The sequence below is a fragment of the Bos mutus genome, chromosome 13 (assembly GCF_027580195.1).
Source record: "Bos mutus isolate GX-2022 chromosome 13, NWIPB_WYAK_1.1, whole genome shotgun sequence".
NCBI classification, from domain to species: domain Eukaryota; kingdom Metazoa; phylum Chordata; class Mammalia; order Artiodactyla; family Bovidae; genus Bos; species Bos mutus.
The window spans coordinates 79,177,011-79,198,294 of NC_091629.1; the positions used below are offsets into that span (position 1 = coordinate 79,177,011).

Consider the following 21,284-nt stretch of genomic DNA (forward strand, 5'->3'; position numbering starts at 1 on the left):
TTGCTCTGCAAAAGCTTTTAAGTTTAATCAGGTTCCACTTGTTTACTTTTATTTTTATTTCCGTTACTGTAGGAAGTGGGTCATAGAGGATCTTGCTTGGATTTATGTCATTTGAGTGTTCTGCCTATGTTTTCTTTGAAGAGTTGTATAGTTTCTGGTCTTACATTTAGGTCTTTAGTCCATTTTGAGTTTATCTTTGTGTATGGTGTTAGGAAGTGTTCTAATTTCATTCTTTTACATGTGGCTGTCCAGTTTTCCTAGCACCACTTATTGAAGAGGCTGTCTTTGCCCCATTGTATATTCTTGCCTCCTTTGTCAAAAATAAGGTACCCACAGGTGCATGCATTTATTTCTGGGCTTTCTATCTTATTCCATTGGTCTATATTTCTGTTTTTGTGCCAGTATCATACTGTCTTGATGACTGTAGCTTTGTAGTATAATTTGAAGTCAGGAAGGTTGATTCCTCCAGCTCCATTCTTCTTTCTCAAGGCTGCTTTGGCTACACAGGGTCTTTTGTGTTTCAATATGAATTGTGAAATTTTTTGTTCTAATTCTGTGAAAAATTGCCATTAGTAATTTGATAGGCATCGCACTGAACCTGTAGATTACATTTGGTAGTATAGTTATTTTCACAGTACTGATTCTTCCTACCCAGGAATATGGAATAAATTTCCATCTGTTTATGTTGTCTTTGACTTATTTCATTAGTGTCTTATAATATTCTGCATATATTTCTTTTGTCTCCTTAGGTAAATTTATTCCTAGATATTTAATTCTTTTTGTTGCAATGATAAATGGAATTGATTCCTTAATTTCTCTTTCTGATTTTTCATTGTTAGTATATAGAAATGCAAGTGATTTCTCTGTATTGATGTTGTATCCTCAACTTTGCTGAATTCACTAATTAGCTCTAGCAATTTTCTGATGCTGGGAGGGATTGGGGTCAGGAGGAAAAGGGGACGACAGAAGATGAGATGGCTGGATGGCATCACTGACACTATGGATGTGAGTCTTAGTGAAATCTGCGAGTTGGCGATGGACAGGGAGGCCTGGCGTACTGTGATTCATGGGGTCGCAAAGAGTCGCACATGACTGAGCGTCTGAACTGAACTGAACTGAACTGAATTTTCTGATGCTATCTTTAGGATTTTCTATGTACAGTATCATGTCATCTGCAAACAGTGAGAGCTTTACTTATTTTCTGATCTGGATTTCTTTTATTTCTTTTTCTTCTCCAGTTGATGTAGCATACTTCCAGAACTATGTTGAATAATAGTGGTGAGAGTGGACACCCTTGTCTTGTTTCTGATCTTAAGGGGAATTCTTTCGGTTTTTCACCATTGAAAATAATGTTTGCTGTAGGCTTATCATATATGGACTTTACTATGTTGAGGTAGGTTCCTTCTATGCCCATTTTCGGAAGTTTTAATCATAAATGTGTGCTGAATTTTGTCAAAGGTTTTTCTGCATCCAATGAGATTATCATATGGTTTTTATCTTTCAGTTTGTTAATGTGGTGTATCACATTGATTGATTTGCATATATTGAAGAATCCTTGCATCTGTGGAATAAACCCAACTTGATCACAGTGGGTTTCTTGATCACAGCTTTTTGATGTGTTCCTGAATTCTGTTTACTAGAATTTTGTTGAGGATTTCTGCATCTATGTTCATCAGTGATATTGACCTGTAGTTTTCTTTTTTTGTGTTGTCTTTGTCTGGTTTTGGTATTAGGGTGATGGTGGCCTCATAGAATGTGTTTGGAAGTATTCCTTCCTCTTCAATTTTTTGAAGAGTTTTGGAAGGATAGGCACTAGTTCTTCTCTAAATGTTTGACAGAATTCTCCTATGAAGCCATTCGGTCCCAGGCTTTGTTTTTTTGGGAGATTTTTTTTATCACAGTTCAATTTCAGTGCTTGTAATTGGTTCGTTCATAATTTCTATTTCTTCTTGGTTCAGTCTTGGAAGATTGAACTTTTCTAAGAATCTGTCCATTTCTTCCACGTTATCCATTTTACTGCCATATAGTTGTTCATAATAGTTTCTTATAATCCTTTGTATTTCTGCATTGTCTGTTGTAACCTCTCCTTTTCATTTCTAATTTTGTTGATTTGATTTTTTTCTCTCTTTTTTTTTTTTTTATTTAAAATTGTATTAGTTTTGCCAAATATCAAAATGAATCCACCACAGGTATACATGTGTTCCCCATCCTGAACCCTCCTCCCTCCTCCCTCCCCATACCATCCCTCTGGGTCGTCCCAGTGCACCAGCCCCAAGCATCCAGCATCGTGCATTGAACCTGGACTGGCATCTCGTTTCATACATGACATTTCACATGTTTCAATGCCATTCTCCCAAATCTTCCCACCCTCTCCCTCTCCCACAGAGTCCATAAGCCTGTTCTATACATCAGTGTCTCTTTTGCTGTCTCGTATACAGGGTTATGGTTACAATCTTTCTAAATTCCATATATATGCATTAGTATACTGTATTGGTGTTTTTCCTTCTGACTTACTTCACTCTGTATAATAGGCTCCAGTTTCATCCACCTCATTAGAACTGATTCAAATGTATTCTTTTTAATGGCTGAGTAATACTCCATTGTGTATATGTACCACAGCTTTCTTATCCATTCATCTGCTGATGGACATCTAGGTTGCTTCCATGTCTTGGCTATTATAAACAGTGCTGCGATGAACATTGGGGTACACGTGTCTCTTTCCCTTCTGGTTTCCTCAGTGTGTATGCCCAGCAGTGGGATTGCTGGATCATAAGGCAGCTCTATTTCCAGTTTTTTAAGGAATCTCCACACTGTTCTCCATAGTGGCTGTACTAGTTTGCATTCCCACCAACAGTGTAAGAGGGTTCCCTTTTCTCCACACCCTCTCCAGCATTTATTATTTGTAGACTTTTGGATCGCAGCCATTCTGACTGGTGTGAAATGGTATCTCATAGTGGTTTTGATTTGCATTTCTCTGATAATGAGTGATGTTGAGCATCTTTTCATGTGTTTGTTAGCCATCTGTATGTCTTCTTTGGAGAAATGTCTATTGATGAATCAGGTGAAAGATTTGTCAACTTTGTTTATCTTTCAAAGAACCAGCTTTTAGTTTTATTAATCTTTACTATTATTTCTTTCATTTCTTTTTCATTTATTTCTTCTCTGATGTTTATAATTTCTTTTGTTCTACTAATTTTGAGGGGTTTTTTGTTCTTGTTTTTCCAGTTGTTTTATGTGTAAAGTTAGGTTGTCTATTTGATGTTTTTCTTGTTTCTTGAGGTAGAATTGTATTGCTTTGAACTTCTCTCTTAAGACTGCTTTTGCTGTATCCCCTAGGTTTTGAGTTGTCATGTTTTCATTGTCGTTTGTTTCTAGAATTTTTTTTTTTATTTCCCTTTTGAGTTCTTTAGCAACCTGTTGGTTATTTAGAAATGTATTGTTTAATCTCCATGTGTTTGTTACTGTTTTTTTTTTTCTTGTAATTGGTATCTAGCCTCATAGTATTGTAGTCAGAGACAATGCTTGATAAGGCTTCAATTTTCTTAAATTTACTGAAGTTTGATTTGTGACCCAAGATGTGGTTTATCCTGGAGAATGTTCCATGTGAACTTGGGAAGAAGGTGTATTCTTCTGCATTTGGATGAAATGTCCTGAAGATATCAGTGAGATCCACTTCATCTAATGTATCATTTAATACTTGTGTTTCCTTATTAATTTTCTGTTTTGATGATCTGTCCATTGGTATGCTGCTACTGCTAAGTTGCTTCAGTTGTGTCCAACTCTGTGCAACCCCATAGACGACAGCCCACCAGGCTCCCCTGTTCCTGGGATTCTCCAGGCAAGAACACTGGAGTGGGTTGCCATTTCCTTCTCCAGTGCATGAAAGTAAAATATGAAACGAGATGCCAGTCCAGGTTCGATGCACGATACTGGATGCTTGGGGCTAGTGCACTGGGACGACCCAGAGGGATGGTATGGGGAGGGAGGAGGGTTCAGGAGGGGGAACACATGTATACCTGTGGTGGATTCATTTTGATATTTGGCAAAACTAATACAATTATGTAAAGTTCAAAAATAAAATTAAAAAAAAAAAAGACAAAAAAAAAAAAAATCAGCCACCTCCCCCCCCCCAAAAAAAAAGTGAAAGTGAAGTTGCTCAGTCATGTCTGACTCTTCGCGACCCCATGGACTGCAGCCTACCAGGCTCCTCCACCCATGGGATTTTCCAGGCAAGAGTACTGGAGTGAGCTGCCATTGCCTTCTCCGAAGCCCATTGGTATGAGTGGGCTGTTAAAATCTCCTACTATTATTGTGTTACTGTCAATTTCTCCTTTTATGTGTGTTAGTGTTTTTCTTATGTAGTAAGGTGCTCCTGTGTTTGGTGCAAAGATATTTACAATTGTTATCTCTTCCTCCTGGATTGACCTCTTGATTATTATGTAGTGCCCTTCCTTATCTCTTGTATTCTTTATTTTAAGGTCTATTTTGTCTGGTATGAGGATTGTTACTCCAGCTTTCTTTTGCTTGCCATTGCATGGAATATATTTTTCCATCCTCTCACTTTCAGTCTATATGTGTCTTTAGGTCTGAAGTGGGTTTATTGTAGACAGAATATCTATGGGTCTTATTGTTGCATCCATTCAACCAGTCTGTGTCTTTTGGTCAGAGCATTTACATCCATTTACATTTAAAGTAATTATTGACATATATGTTCCTATTGCCATTTTCTTAACTGTTTGGGGTTGATATTTTAGATCTTTTTATTCTTTTGTACTTCTTGACTATATAAGTCCCTTTAACATTTGTTGTAAAGCTGGTTTGGTGGTAATGCATTCTCTTAACTTTTGCTTCTCTGAAAAGCTTTTTATTTCTCCATCAATTTTGAATGAGATCCTTGCCGAGTGCAGTAATCTTTTTTGTAGATTTTTCATTTTCAGTACTTTAAATATATCCTGCCATTCTCTTCTGGCCTGCAGAATTTCTGCTGAAAGATCAGCTGTTAAACATATGGGGTTTCCCTTGTATGTTTCTTGTTGCTTTTCCCTTGCTGCTTTTAATATTCTTCCTTTGTGTTTAGTCTTTTTTAGTTTGATTAGTATGTGTCTTGGGGTTTCCAGAGTTATTTCTCCACTGATCTCCAGTAGTATATTGGGCACCTACCGACCTGGGGAGTTCCTCTTTCAGTATCCTATCATTTTGCCTTCTCATACTGTTCATGGGGTTCTCAAGGCAAGAATACTGAGGTGGTTTGCCATTCCTTTCTCCAGTGGACCACATTCTGTCAGACCTCTCCACCATCACCCGCCCATCTTGGGTGGCCCCACATGGCATGGCTTAGTTTCATTGAGTTAGACAAGGCTGTGGTCCATGTGATTAGCTTGACTAGTTTTCTGTGATTATGGTTTCAGTGTGTCTGCCCTCTGATGCCCTCTCGCAACACCTACCATCTTACTTGGGTTACTCATACCTTTGATGTGGGATATCTCTTCAGGGCTGCTCCAGGAAAGCATGGCCACTGGTCCTTACCTTGGAAGAGAGGTATCTCCTCACCGCCAACCCTCCTGACCTTGAACGAGGAGAAGCTCCTCTCGGCCCTCCTGCACCCACATAGCCACTGCACCTTGGACGTGGGGTTGCTCCTGGAGATCAGTGGAGAAATAACTCCAGAAAGAATGAAGGGATGGAGCCAAAGCAAAAACAATGCCCAGTTGTGGATGTGACTGGTGATAGAAGCAAGGTCCGATGCTGTAAAGAGCAATATTGCATAGGAACCTGGAATGTCAGGTCCACGAATCAAGGCAAATTGGAAGTGGTCAAACAGGCGATGGCAAGAGTGAACATCGACATTCTAGGAATCAGCAAACTAAAATGGACTGGAATGGGTGAATTTAACTCAAATGACGATTATATCTACTACTGTGGGCAGGAATCCCTTGGAAGAAATGGAGTAACCATCATAGTCAACAAAAGAGTCCAAAATGCAGTACTTGGATGCAATCTCAAAAATGAAAGAATGATCTCTATTCGTTTCCAAGGAAAACCATTCAATATCACAGTAATCCAAGTCTATGCCCCACCAGTAATGCTGAAGAAGCTGAAGTTGAATAGTTCTATGAATACCTACAAGACCTTTTAGAACTAACCCCCAAAAAGATGTCCTTTTCATTATAGGTGACTGGAATGCAAAAGTAGGAAGTCAAGAAACACCTGGAGTAACAGGCAAATTTGGCCTTGGTACATGGAATGAAGCAGGTCAAAGGCTAATAGAGTTTTGCCAAGAGAATGCACTGGTCATAGCAAACACCTTCGTCCAACGACACAAGAAAAGACTCTACACAGACATCACCAGATGGTCAACACCGAAATCAGATTGATTTTATTCTTTGCAGCCAAAGATGGAGAAGCTCTATACAGTCAGCAAAAACAAGACCGGGAGCTGACTGTGGCTAAGACCATGAACCCCTTATTGCCAAATTCAGACTTAAATGGAAGAAAGTGGGGAAAACCACTAGACCATTCAGGTATGACCTAAATTAAATCCCTTATTATTATACAGTGGGAGTGGGAAATAGATTTAAGGGACTAGATCTGAAAGATAAAGTGCCTGATGAACTATGGACGGAGGTTCATGACATTGTACAGGAGACAGGGATCAAGACCATCCCCATGGAAAAGAAATGCAAAGAAGCAAAATGGCTGTCTGGGGAGGCCTTACAAATAGCTGTGAAAAGAAGAGAAGTGAAAAGCAAAGGAGGAAAGGAAAGATATAAGCATTTGAATGCAGAATTCCAAAGAATAGCAAGAAGAGAAGAAAGCCTTCCTCAGTGATCAATGCAAAGAAATAGAGGAAAACAACAAAATGGGAAAGACTGGAGATCTCTTCAAGAAAATTAGAGATACCCAGGGAACATTTCATGCAAAGATGGGCTTGATAAAGGACAGAAATGGTATGGACCTAACAGAAGCAGAAGATATTAAGTAGAGGTGGCAAGAATAAACAGAAGAACTGTACAAAAAAGATCTTCACGACCCAGATAATCATAATGGTGTGATCACTGACCTAGAGCCAGACATCCTGGAATGTGGAGTCAAGGGGGTCTTAGAAAGCATCACTACGAACAAAGCTAGTGGAGATGATGGAATTCCAGTTGAGCTGTTTCAAATGCTGGAAGATGATGCTGTGAAAATGCTGCACTCAATATGCAAGCACATTTGGAAAAGTCAGCAATGGCCACAGGACTGGAAAAGGTCAGTTTTCATTCCAATCCCAAAGAAAGGCAATGCCAAAGAATGTTCAAACTACCACACAATTGCACTCATCTCACATGCTAGTAAAGTAATGCTCAAAATTCTCCAAGCCAGGCTTCAGCAATACGTGACCCATGAACTTCCAGATGTTCAAGCTGGTTTTAGAAAAGGCAGAGGAACCAGAGATCAAATTGCCAACATCTGCTGGATCATCGAAAAAGCAAGAGAGTTCCAGAAAAACATCTATTTCTGCTTTATTGACTATGCCAAAGCCTTTGACTGTGTGGATCACAAGAAACAGTGGAAAATTCTGAAAGAGATGGGAATACTAGACCACCTGACCTGCCTCTTGAGAAACCTATATGCAGGTCAGGAACCAACAGTTAGAACTGGACATGGAACAAAAGACTGGTTCCAGATAGGAAAAGGAGTATATTGTCACCCTGCTTATTTAACTTACATGCAGAGGACATCATGAGAAACGCTGGGCTGGAAGAAGCACAAGCTGGAATCAAGATTGTCAGGAGAAATATCAGTAACCTCAGATATGCAGATGACACCACCCTTATGGCAGAAAGTGAAGAGGAACTAAAAAGCCTCTTGACGAAAGTGAAAGTGGAGAGTGAAAAAGTTGGCTTAAAGCTCAACATTCAGAAAACGAAGATCATGGCATCTGGTCCCATCACTTCATGGGAAATAGATGGGGAAACAGTGAAAACAGTGTCAGACTTTATTTTTCTGGGCTCCAAAATCACTGCAGATGGTGACTGCAGCCATGAAATTAAAAGACGCTTACTCCTTGGAAGGAAAGTTATGACCAACCTAGATAGCATATTGAAAAGCAGAGACATTGCCAACAAAGTTTGTCTAGTCAAGGCTATGGTTTTTCCAATGGTCATGTATGGATGTGAAAGTTGGACTGTGAAGAAGGCTGAGCGCCGAAGAATTGATGCTTTTGAACTGTGGTGTTGGAGAAGACTCTTGAGAGTCCCTTGAACTGCAAGGAGATCCAACCAGTGCATTCTGAAGGAGATCAGCCCTGGGATTTGTTTGGAAGGAATGATGCTAAAGCTGAAACTCCAGTACTTTGGCCTCCTCATGGGAAGAGTTGAGTCATTAGAAAAGACTCTGATGCTGGGAGGGATAGGGGGCAGGAGGAGAAGGGGACGACAGAGGATGAGATGGCTGGATGGGCTCACTGACTCGATGGACGTGAGTCTGAGTCAACTCTGGGAGTTGGTGATGGACAGGGAGGCCTAGCGTGCTGCAATTCATGGGGTCGCAAAGAGTCCGACACAACTGAGTGACTGAACTGAACTGAACTGAAGGTTGGCGCAGTGGTTTGTGTAAGCTTCCTGCAGGGTGAGATTTGTGCTGAGTTTGTTTGTTTTTCCTCTGATGGGCAAGGTGAAGTTGTAATCCTGTCTGCTGGTGATTGGGTTTGTATTTTTTGTTTGTTTGTTGTTTAGATGCGGCATCCTGCACAGGGTGCTCCTGATGGTTGGGTGATGCTGGGTTTGTATTCAAGTGGCTTCCTTTGTGTGAGTTCTCACTATTTGATACTCCCTATGATTAGATCCGTGGTAGTCTAGGATCTTGGAGTCACTGCTCTCATTCCAAAGGTTCAGAGCTTTATCTCTGGTCAGAAGAGAAGATTCCACAAGTGGTTTATTATGGCATTAAGTGGGAGTAAAACAAATAGCCAAAAGTGAAAAACCAAAGATGAATCCCAAACAAATGGCAGTTACCAAATCAGGCAAATAATAATTAAAATAATGTAATATACACATATACGTATACATCCACAAGCAAAATCAAAACAGTCCAACAAGAATAAAGTACAATAGATTGACCTGGCAAACAAAGGAAATAAAAAATTGTCTCTACCAGTTAAGAACAAAGGTAACTAAAGCACAAACTGGAAAACAAAACCAAAGCAATGTGCCAAATGGGGAATAAAGCAATGTAAACAAAACTAACAAATATGTTGAGAGGAAAGGAAAGGAGGAAAAGAAAGAGTAGCTATGCAAATTTAAATAGAAGTATATAAAGGAGATTTATAGACAAGATTAACTGCAAGGGGAAATGAACAGTAAGAAAAGCAAACAAAGGAATAAAGGTAGAAAAATAGGTTTAAAAAATTAAAGATTTTAAAAGAGAAAGATAAAAAGGAAGGAAAAAAAAAAAAAGGAAAACTCCACAGAACTGCAGAAGCCCAACATAGAGGCAGAGGTTGGGCCTGACAACCTCTATATATAACAACAATAAAAAAAAAAGTGAGGAAAAAAAAAAAAGTTCCTAAGCTTAGTTAGATCTCATAGTGCCAATAAAATCAGTAACTACAATAGCAGGGGGGAAAGGGAAAAAAAGAAAAAATTCCAAAAGAATCTACAAAACAAGTCAAAACATACGAATAATAAATGTTTTTCTTGAGTCTCTGCTGTCAGAGTCCCTCTCTGGGAGTCACAGTCCACCTCACCTCCCTAGAATGCCCTCAAACACTGTGCTGGTCTCTGGACCTGATGTGGGGGCAGCTCAGATTCTAATCTGGTCCTGCTCCTGTGTGTCTTGCCTCTAATGTCCACAGCTATCAGAACTAGTGTGTTTTCTTTTGTGGGAGCTCTCAGTGTCCTTTTATATATTCTATAGACACAGAGTCTGCCTAGTGGATCGTGTGGATTTAATCTGAAACTTGTACAGCTGGTGGGAAGGTTTGGGGTCTTCTTCCCCTGGGTTTCAATTGTGGCTTTATTTCCACCTCTGCATGTGGGTTGTCCACTTGTGTTTGTTCCTTAGGCTGCCCTGGAGAACTTGAGTTTGCCCCAGTGAGGGCCAGATATGCAGGTGGTGCACCTGCTTGGGTCACAGGTACTCAGGGGAGTTGGGGACTAGGGCAGCAGGAGGTGTAGTGCTCTAGAAGGGTATGGCAACCAGTATTGGGCAGTACACTCCATTATTCTTGCCTGGAGAACCCCCTGGACAGAGAACCCTGGCAGGCCACAGTCCACAGGGTCACAAAGAGTTGGACACGACTGAAGTGACCCTGCATGCATGGACGCAAGACTTTTTTTGCCTGTGGCAGCTCTGCCCCAGTGAGGGTTGAGCATGAAGATGACGCAGCTGGTGGGCTTGTAGGGACCCTGGCAGCACCAAGTGTGCAGGGATACAGACTGCCTCTGTTGCAGGAGTTTTGGCCCTATCAGAGTCTTTTTTCGAACCTCTTGTAGCTGGCGATCAGAAGGCCTCTTTGGCCAGTCTTTCTCTGTAGCTCTGCCCAGTCTGGCACTTAAAGGGCTCCCTTGCCTGGGGTCCTTCTATGTTATTCGGCATGTCTGGCACTTAAAGGGGCACTCTGGGTGGGGTCCTACTCTGTATTTTGGTGCATCAGTCTCTTAAAGGAGAACCCTGGGTAGGGTACTACTCTATAGTTCAGTGCATCAGGCATTTGATGGGCCAGCCTCTCTATTGTTCAGCTCCTGATGCTGGTGTGTGGGGAGAGAGAGAGGCTATGGTGATGGCTCCACCCCCTACGTCTGACTCAGCAGTATCGCCTTGCTTCCATGGCTGCCTAGCTTTCCTCCACAGGCATTTCCCACCACAATCTCCTCCCTCACATCCCCTCCATCCATCTCTCCACAGTCAACAGCAGCCCTCGCCCTGGGATTGCTCCACAATCCCCAAACTCCAGCTCCCAGCCGCTGCACCTTCCATGGGACCTGTGTCCCTGTCCAGGGTTTGTATGGCTGAGGCAAGGACTGTCTCATTCTTATTCAGTTTTGGCTGCCACAGATCAGCTGTTTCATTCTCAGTCTTAAATGTTTCTCCTCTGACTCAGACAGTTGCCCTAGTGTGGGGATCAGACCTCTGCTTCAGTTCCCCCACCCGCCAAGGGCAGGTCCAGTCCTACTAACACTCCTGTTTTTTCCCCTAGTTCCTTCATCCTACAGAGTTTTGCGTGGTTCTATATATTCTTTCAGAGAAGGCAATGGCAACCCACTCCGGTACTCTTGCCTGGAAAATCCCATGGACAGAGGAGCCTGGTGGGCTGCAGTCCATGGGGTCGCTAAGAGTCAGGCGCGACTGAGTGACTTCACTTTCACTTTTCACTTTCATACATTGGAGAAGGAAACAGCAACCCACTCCAGTGTTCTTGCCTGGAGAATCCCAGGGATGGGGGAGCCTGGTGGGCTGCCGTCTATGGGGTCGCGCAGAGTCGGACACGACTGAAGCGACTTAGCAGCAGTAGCAGCAGCATATATTCTTTTCCGCTGGTCAGGTCCTCCTGTCTGCTCTCAGCTGGTGTTCTGCATGCACTTCTGTGTCTGAAGGTGTATTCCTGATGTATCCGTGGAGAGAGATATACTCCACATCCACCTACTCCTCTGCCATCTTGTTCTCTCTTCCTATATGGTTTTATCAATCCTGAAATTGCATTTCCTGACAGGATGACTTCTTCTGATACTCTGAAATATATGAAGAGAGTCTCACAAGACTTTAAGAGAAAGCTGTATCCACCTATATTTTATCGGACTTTGAACACTTTGGAACTGAGTTTCCAGAATCATCCTTCTGTTTCTACACAAAACATCACCTTCTGCAAATCCTACTGATCGAAGGAATGGTAGTTTAAAACATAGGTCATGCTTTTGCAATGGCAATTTTACTAAGAAATTACTTCCTATGAACTACAATTAAATCAGGGTTAAATTTAACCAGTTTAAAATTTTGAGAAGTAAACTTAATTGGAAAAATTTTGCAGCAGGCTTAAAACATAAAATCTGTATTCTTAAGGAAGTCTTAAATGTCCTTCAAATGCATTAGAAAGTAGATAGTGGAAGTATAAAATCTTTGCTGTTTGTGTCACAAAGTATTGGCATTGTTATAGAAAAAATGTCTCGGAAATATCACGTTGTATACCTACAGTTAACTAATGCACATAATGAAATAACAGCAGGTATTTCTTATAATCTCAGGCGAAAAATGGAGCCATCTTTTGGAGAGTACTTTGGGTTATGCCTAATCAATAAGGTAGACTCTCAACCTATAATTATTTTCAAAGAAGTTTTCTTTGGGCTTCTCTGAAATTGGGTGATATCTGGAATTTGTCCTTTTATTAGGATGGGCGAGAATAACAGCCTTCAGTTCCTGAATTGTTCATGAGGTATATGAAATCTTTATTAGTCTCTTTATATGCTATTTTTTGCCCATTTCAATGGCAGTGTATATAATTCACCAGTGTGTATTCATCCAATCCTCATTATTGATGGATTTTGTATTTTCAAGCCACCTTCTTATGTTTTTGTATTTCTGTGCTTTTTCTTGGTGATTTTGCTGTTGGAAATGTCCACCAGCCATTCACCAGAGCAGAGTGCTAAAGTGTTGTCTAGTGTTCCTAAATGCTGGGAGGCTGTGATGTACCTTATTGAGTATCTATGTGTCTTGGATAAACTTGGCTCAGGCATGAGTTACAGTACTCTTGGCTGTGGGTTGACGTTCAATGAATAAACAGGTATTAAATAAGGTCTTGTAGGTCTACAAGGTCTTGATTTCTACACCTACAAGACCTTCTAGAACTAACACCAAAAGGAAAAAAAAAAAAAAAAAGATGTCCTTTTCATTATAGGGGAATGGAATGCAAAATTAGAAAGGCAAAAGATACCTGGAATAACAGGCAAGTTTGGCCTTGGTGTACAAAATGAAGCAGGGCAAAGGCCAACAGAGTTTTGTCAAGAGAACGCACTGGTCATAACATTCACCCTCTTGCAACAACACAAAAGATGACTCTACTCATGGACAACACCGGATGGTCAATACTGAAGTCAGATTATCTTCTCTGCAGCCAAAGATGGAATAGCTCTATACAGTCAGCAAAAACAAGACCAGGAGCCGACTGTGGCTCAGATCATGAACTCCTTATTGCAAAATTCAAACTCCAACTGAAGAACGTATGGAAAACCACTAGGCCATTCAGGTATGACCTAAACCAAATCCTTTATGATTATACAATGGAAGTGACAAATAAATTCAAGGTATTAGATTTGATAGACAGTGCCTGAAGAATTATGGATGGAGGTTTGTGACATCGTAAAGGAGGCATGATCAAAACATCCCCAAGAAAAGAAATGCAAGAAGGCAAAATGGTTGTCTGAGGAGAAAATAGCTGAGAAAAGAGAAGTCAAAGTCAAGGAAAAAGAAAAGATATATCCATCTGAATGCAGAATTCCAAAGAATAGCAAGGAGAGTTAAGAAAGCCTTTCTCAGTGATCAATGCAAAGAAATAGAGGAAGACTAGATTGGGAGAGACTAGAGAGCTCTTCAGAAAAATTAGAGATACCAAGGGGACATTTCATGCAAAGATGGACACAATAAAGGACAGAAATAGTATGGACCTAACAGAAGCAGAAAATACTGAGAAGAGGTGGCAAGAATACACAGAAGAACTATATGGAAAAGATTTTAATGACCCAGATAGCCATGATGGTGTGAACACTCACCTAGAGCCAGGCATCCTGGAGTGCAAAGTCAAGTGCACTTTAGGAAGCATCATTACGAACAAAGCTAGTGGATGTGATGGAGTTCCAGCTGAGCTATTTCAGATCCTAAAAGATGATGCTATAAAAGTGCTGCACTCAATATGCCAGCAAATTTGGAAAGCTCAGCAGTGGCCACAGGACTGGAAAAGGTCAGTTTTCATTCCAATCCCAAAGAAAGGCAATCCCAAAGAATGTTCAAACTACCAGACAATTGCACTCATTTTACATGCTAACAAGGTAATACTCAAAATTCTCCAAGATAGACTTCAATGATATGTGAACTGAGAATTTCCAGGTGTACAAGCTGGATATAGAAAAGGCAGAGGAACCAGAGATCAAATTGCTAGTATCCATTGGATCATGGAAAAAGCAAGAGAGTTCCAGAAAAACATCTACTTCTGCTTCATTAACTACACTAAAACTTTTGACTGTGTAGATCACAACAAACTGTGGGAAATTCTTAAAGAAATGGGAAAAACAGACTACCTTACCTGCCTCTTGAGAAACCTGTATGCAGGTCAAGAAGCAACAGTTAGAATCGGATATGTAACAACGGACTGGTTCAGAATTGGAAAAGGAGTACATCCAGGCTGAATATTGTCACCCTGCTTATTTAACTTATATGCAGAGTACATCATGTGAAATGCTGGGCTGGATGAAGCACCAGCTGAAATCAATATTGCCAGGAGAAACATCAACAACCTCAGATACGCAGATGACACCACCCTCATTGCAGAAAGCAAAGAGGAACTAGAGTCTCTTGCTGAAGGTGAAAAGAGCGAAAAATCTGGCTTAAAACTTAACATTCAGAAAACTAAGATCATTGTATCCAGTCCCATCCCTTCATGGCAAATATGTGGAATAACAATGGCAACGGTGATAGATTTTATATTCTTGGGCTCCAAAATCATTGCAGACAGTGACTGCAGCCTTGAAATAACAAGACTCTTGCTCCTTGGAAGAAGAGCTATGACAAACCTAGAAAGCATATTAAAAAGCAGAAACATCACTTTGCTGACAAAAGTTTATATAGCCAAGGCTATGGTTTTTCCAATAGTCATGAGGTATGGATATAAGTGTTTGACTGTAAAGAAGGCTGAATGCCAAGGAATTGCTACTTTCCAATTGTGCTGCTGGAGAAGACTCTTAAGAGTCCCTTTGACTGCAAAGGAGATCAAACCTGTCAATCCTAAAGGAAATCAATCCTAAATATTCACTGGAAAGACTGAGGCTAAAGCTCTAATACTTTGATTACCTGATGCAAAGAGCCAACTTATTGAAGTAGACCTTCATGCTGGAAAGATTGAAGGCAAGGGGAGAAGGGGGCAACAGAGGATGAAATAGTTGGATGTCACCACAAACTCAATGAACATAAGTTGAGCAAACTCTGGAAGATAGTGAAGGACAGGGAAGTCTGGGGTGCTGCAGTTCATGAGGTCTCAAAGACTCGGACATGACTGAGCAACTGAACAACAACAACAATTAAATAAGGTGTCTTTACATGGAAATTAACATAAAACCATACAACAAGGTTGTGTATTGAGTGAGTGGTACAAGTGTTGAGGCCAAAGATGAACATAAACCTAACCGTGTGTTTCCTCTCAGTCCAATGGTTCAGCATCACTCATTCAGTATCATAGGCGACTCTATAGAACATAACTACTACAAATAATGAGAATCAGCTGTATTCAACTAGTATAATTACTAGAGAGTGAGTGAGACTAAGGATTCACAGGCCAAAGGTGTAGTTCCTATCCCCAGAGGGGGCTCACCATCAGTGGGAGAGATGGACTCACAGTGGAATAATTAGAGGAAGTGCTGTGACTGATGCAGGCAGTGCTAAGGGAACCTGACATTGCCTAGGGGTGTCCAGGTAGTAACATGCAGGTCTGTAGCTGCAAATTGAGGAAAAGTGTTGAAACAGTAAAGAGGGGATGTACAGCATGGAGGAGAACATGAAGTAAATGAGGTTTTATGTTTATTTTTAAACAAAGCATAATGTTGGTGGGGTTCTGACTAATGTTGGTACCATGTTGTTGCAGAAATACACTATGGCAAAATGTTCCCACCTCTTGCCAAAATGAACACTGAAGAAAAATGAAGAGCAGTGAAGAGCACCAACAAAAAGTTGCAGAACAGAAATAGCCACACTCCTCTGGAGTCTGATTCATCCACAGCCATCATAAAAAAGGTAGGGTAATAAATTATGTTACGTTTTTTTCCTTTTAAAATTTTAAATCATGCAGTGGTAAGAAAATTTAAAAAGTACCTTTTTTATTCAGTATATATTTACTGAGTGACTTCTACATGTCTGCACATTGTTCTAGGCACTTAGGGATATGATAGTACACAAAAAAGGCAGGGGGACAGCTTTGAAAGAGCTGACATTCTAGTGGGAGGAGGTAAGTAGAGTTGGACCTCCCTATCCTCACGTTCAGCATCCTTGTTAAACCTTTGGATGGGGAATCCATGAATACAGAGGGCTGACTTTCCTATGTCATTTTATGCAAGAGACTTGAGCAGCCATGGGTTTTGGTATCCACAAGGGTCCTAAAACCAATTGTCCCCAGATACCAAGGAGTGATTGTCAATAAATGCAAAAGAGGCTGGCAGCCATTTATGTTTATGAACATGATAAACAGGTTAATGAGGTAAAGAATAAGTAAAGGGCAACTTCTGTTTCAGTATAAAGAGAAGACCACTCAGAGAATTCTGAGTGATGGAAAAGAGCCCACAGGGTAAAAGCTTGAAGATAGGATCTTACATGTGCTATGAACCAGAATCCAGGTGTTCAAGAGGGTATTTGGAGAAGCATGATATAGAGAGGAAGTTGCATAGTCTTTAGACATAGCCAATTGTCTTGACTTTACTCCAGCAAAGACAGAAGCATTTGGAGGGTTAATAGTAAAGAAGTGAGTTTATGTTATATTTGAAAAAGACTGTTATTTAGGTAGGGGTAGGGCTCAGTCATTGTGGAAAATAGGACACTGTCCCCTAGGCAAATGAGCATGATGAGTTGGCTTAGAGACCTGGCACTGAGAACAGATGGATTTAAAATAGGTTTTGGATGTCCTTCTGCCAGTTTAAACTAGATGATCACCAATGTCCTTTGTGAATTCCCAAACAGAATTCTAATTATCATATGTAAGGTATGCTGCTATTTGAGTTTTAATGTACAGTCAGTTTAGTTCAGTTCAGTCACTCAGTCATGTTTGACTCTTAGCCACCTCGTGGACTGCAGCTCGCCAGGCCTCCCTGTCCATCACCAGCTCCCACAGCTTGCTCAAACTCATGTCCATTGAGTCAGTAATGCCATCTAACCATCTCATCCTCTGTCTCTCCCTTCTCCTCCTGCCTTCAATCTTTCCCAGCATCAGGGTCTTTTCTAATGAGTCAGTTCTTCGCATCAGGTGACCAAAGTAATGGAGTTTCAGCTTCAGCACCAATCCTTCCAATGAATATTCAGGACTGATTTCCTTTTGGATGGACTGGTTTGATCTCCTTGCTGTTCAAGGGACTCTCAAGAGTCCCTTGAGAGTGGTGATTTATAACCATTGGTATATAATGGTGGTTATTTTGCTGGTTTATGGTCATTACCATAACATAGTGGTAATTTATTTTGCTGTTTCAGTCTATGATGTATATATTTGTGGCTTCTGAAATTTAGAGGAGGTTGATGTCACACTGTGAGAAGACATAAAATTCTGCCCTGAAATCTCATGTTCAAGGCAACACTTGGAGACTTGAGCCTTCCAGATGCTTTTATAACAACTCCCTTCGTTCCTGCATGGTTCCTAACTTCTGAGAACAGTGTTACTTGAGTCACAGAGAGATAGTGCATATTAAGGGTACCTTTCTGGATAAGAAATGAGTTTTTTAAAGGACCAATGGCTTAGCTTAGTGAAGCATAACTTAAAGACTAAAACTTTCCTATGGATTATTCCTAGGTGGAGCATTAAAGAGAAGATGAAAATACTACTTAAAATTGATGTTTTAAAAAGATGGGAATATGTAAGGAATTGTTTCCAACATATATGAACAGCTCTTATCATTAAATATCATATATATAGCAGAATATCATTGATAGATATATCATAAATATCAAATATATATATCGATGGACTATATCATTTATATATATGTATTATCAATGGTATATTATTCAGCCTTAAAAAAGAATGAAATGATACCATTTACAACAACATGGATGGCCCTAGAGATTATCATACTAAGTGAAATAAGTCAGAAAAGGAAAGGCAAATATCATATGATATCACTTATATGTGGAATCTAAAATATGAGACAAATGAACCTATCTATGAAACAGAAACAGAATCATAGAGATAGAGAACAGACTGGTGGTTGCCAAGCAGGAGGGACAGGGTGGGAGGTTGGAGGTGTCAGATATAAGCTATTATAAGGAGAAGGGATAAACCACAAGGTCCTGCTGTATAGCACAGAGAACTATATATGTAGTACATATACACAGTGGAATGTTAGTTATCCATAAAAAGTAACTCGGGCAGGAAATGTCATATGATATCACTTATATATGGAATATAAAAATATAATAAAAGTGAACTTTTTAAAAATACGGAATCAAACTCACAGAAAACAAACTTAAGATTAACAAAGGGAGAAGAGAGAAAGAGAGGGATAAATTAGGAGCTTGAGATTAACAGAAAAAATACTATATATAAAGTAGGTAAACAATGAGACCTACTATATAGCACAGGAAACTGTATTCACTATCTTGTAATAACCTATAATGGAAAAGAATTTGAAAAAGAATATATACATATGCACTTTCAAAATATGTACATATGCGCTTTCCTGGTGGCTCAGAGAGTAAAGGAGCCTGGCAAGCTACAGTCCATGGGGTCGCAAAGAGTTGGATACAACTGAATGACTAACACTTTCACACTCATATATGCATATATATGTATGTGTGTATAACTAAATCATTTTGCTTTATACCTGAAATGTAATTGTACTTCAATTTTAAAAAAAAGACAGCAGTATGTAGATTCAACAAATGCTTACCAGAGAAACTGATGCTCTGCAAAGACAGGGCTTCTATATTGGAGTATGTATGCATTGGGCAGAGCTCACAGGTGGTGGTGGGAGGACAAAGAATTATGCAGTGACCTTGGCAGGGGGTCCAAGATTTCAAGAAGCCCACAGCCACTGTTGGAGCATGGACCAACCTCAAGTCTATGTTAGGAGGGGTTTTCATGAAAACTCAGTTGAACAACAAAACTCAGCAAAATACTGGGCCCTGCTTTCTAAGAGTCATATCTTTCTGAAATAGTTCTAGATTTGCTTGCTATAGTCCCTTCCTTCCTCCATACCAGACTGCTATCAAAAGGCTTCAGTTGTCATAAGAGAGCCTCAGTGCAGCAGTTATATAATGTCAGATATAGTTATATATAGTGTTATATATAGTAGTGTATACTATACTATATAGTATATATAGTATAACTATATAGTTATATAGCGTCAGATAATTATAAAGATTCCTCCAAGTATACACACAAAGGCACAGGATAGGGTCCAGCAGGTGAATGCAAGCTCAGAAAACATCTCTAAGGACTGAGATGTCCGGGTATAGTCCCCATTCCACCATACAGGATATACTTTGTCTTCTGATCATGAACCACCAAAATACATGTGTCTCAAAGGAGCCAAGCTCAAACTTACTGAGGGGTATTTTATATTCCACAAAAGCAGCTTTGCATACAGATAAACAAGTACAAACCATCAATACATACATTTTTGTCTTTCCCTGATAGCTCAGTTGGTAATGAATCCACCTGCAATGCAGGAGACCCTGGTTCAATTCCTGGGTCGGGCAGATCTGCTGGAGAAGGGATAAGCTACTCCAGTATTCCTGGGCTTTCCTTGTGGCTCAGCTGAAGAATCCACCTGCAATGTGGGTTGATTCCAGGTTCAACTCTGGGTTGGGAAGATCCCCTGGAGAAGGGAAAGGCTACCCATTCCAGTTTTCTGGCCCAGAGAATTCTATGGACTACATAGTCTGTGGGGTTGCAAAGAGTCTAACATGACTGAGTGACTTTCACTTTCACATTCATACATTTTAGTGAACAGCATAGACAAAATGGTCCAGGATACCTAGGGTAGGTTTTTACTCTTAACAGCATAGTACAAATCACTAAGCTAGTATGTTTTACCTCTGTCTTGGCCAAGAGTCAATGCCAGGGTTTCAGATGCCCATCAGGAGGAGCACAGAGCTACCCAAGATCAACTACAATTTCACTTTGTCCTCATATACTCAGAGAATTGAGCCATGATGAAAGCATCCAAGAAGACAAAAGACGGCATACCACGTTCTGTGCTTGGTTTTGTCATCAGTGGGCTGGATACAACTCTTTGAGAGATCATTAAAAGGCTAGGCCTTAAATGGAAGTCAGAATTACTGGGAGAAACAATTAGATTCTGAAGCAATAAGGGTAAAATAAACCTAAGAGTAGTATTATTTTAGGTTGAGTTCCCTAGAATCAAATGGTGATTCTATAGCTACTGGTGTATATGTGGGGATGATGCTAGTATATATCTTTGTTGTAGAGTAGGGAAGAGAAGAAAGACAGGAAATGTATTTTATCACTGCTGCGACAAGGTGCACAGCCTCATTTGGCAATTCTAGATATAGTAGAAAACATACCTTGGATTTATCCTAACCAAGGGAAGGCAAATTGGGGGATATAGCCACATTCTCCCATCTGCCTTGGTTGAGGGCTGCTCCTCTGGGTGGGAGTGAGGGGTGTTACATATGGGAGTGAGAGAGTCCCAGGTGTTTGCCATTGGAAGCTACCATCGGGTCAGCATGTACAGAGGCGATGCCAAGGAATAATGGATGGAGCACCTGTAGTTCTCCTATAAGAAGTGACAGCAATGATGATGATCATGATCACATTAATAAACCATAGGTCACATTAATTAATTATATTTTTTGAGTATCTGTAAGCTATGTACCAGAGAAGGTGATGGCACCCCACTCCAGTGCTCTTGCCTGGAAAACCCTATGGACAGAGGAGCCTGAAAGGCTCCAGTCCATGGGGCTGGAAAGAGTCGGACACAACTAAGCGACTTCACTTTCACTTTTCACTTTCATGCATTGGAGAAGGAAATGGCAACCCACTCCAGTGATCTTGCCTGGAGAATCCCAGGGGCGGGGGAGCCTGGTGGGCTGCCGTCTGTGGGGTCGCACAGAGTCGACACGACTGAAGAGACTTAGCAGCAGCAGCAGCAAGCTGTGTACTATACTAAATGCTTTTTGTACTTTGTAATTTTTTATTATTTTCATACATTTAAAAAATGTATTTGGCTGTGCTAGGTCTTCATTCCTTCATGCAAGCTTTCTCTAGTTGTGATGAGCTGGAGCTACTCATCACCGTGGGCTTCTCATTGTGGTGGCTTCTCTTATTGCCCAGCACAGGCTTGAGGCATGTGGGCTCAGCGGTTGTGATGCACGGACTTTGTTGC

The 21,284-nt window shown here is 40.5% G+C and overlaps 1 protein-coding gene across 1 annotated transcript in view; it reads left to right on the plus strand.

Moving 5' to 3' along the window:
* Positions 1 to 21,284, plus strand: part of PAK5 (p21 (RAC1) activated kinase 5) — a 419,074-nt gene that overhangs the window by 186,649 nt on the left and 211,141 nt on the right. The window contains exon 2 of the mRNA XM_070382144.1: positions 15,824 to 15,972. The gene's annotated coding sequence lies outside the window, so the exon portion shown is untranslated. The remainder of the gene's footprint in view (positions 1 to 15,823; positions 15,973 to 21,284) is intronic.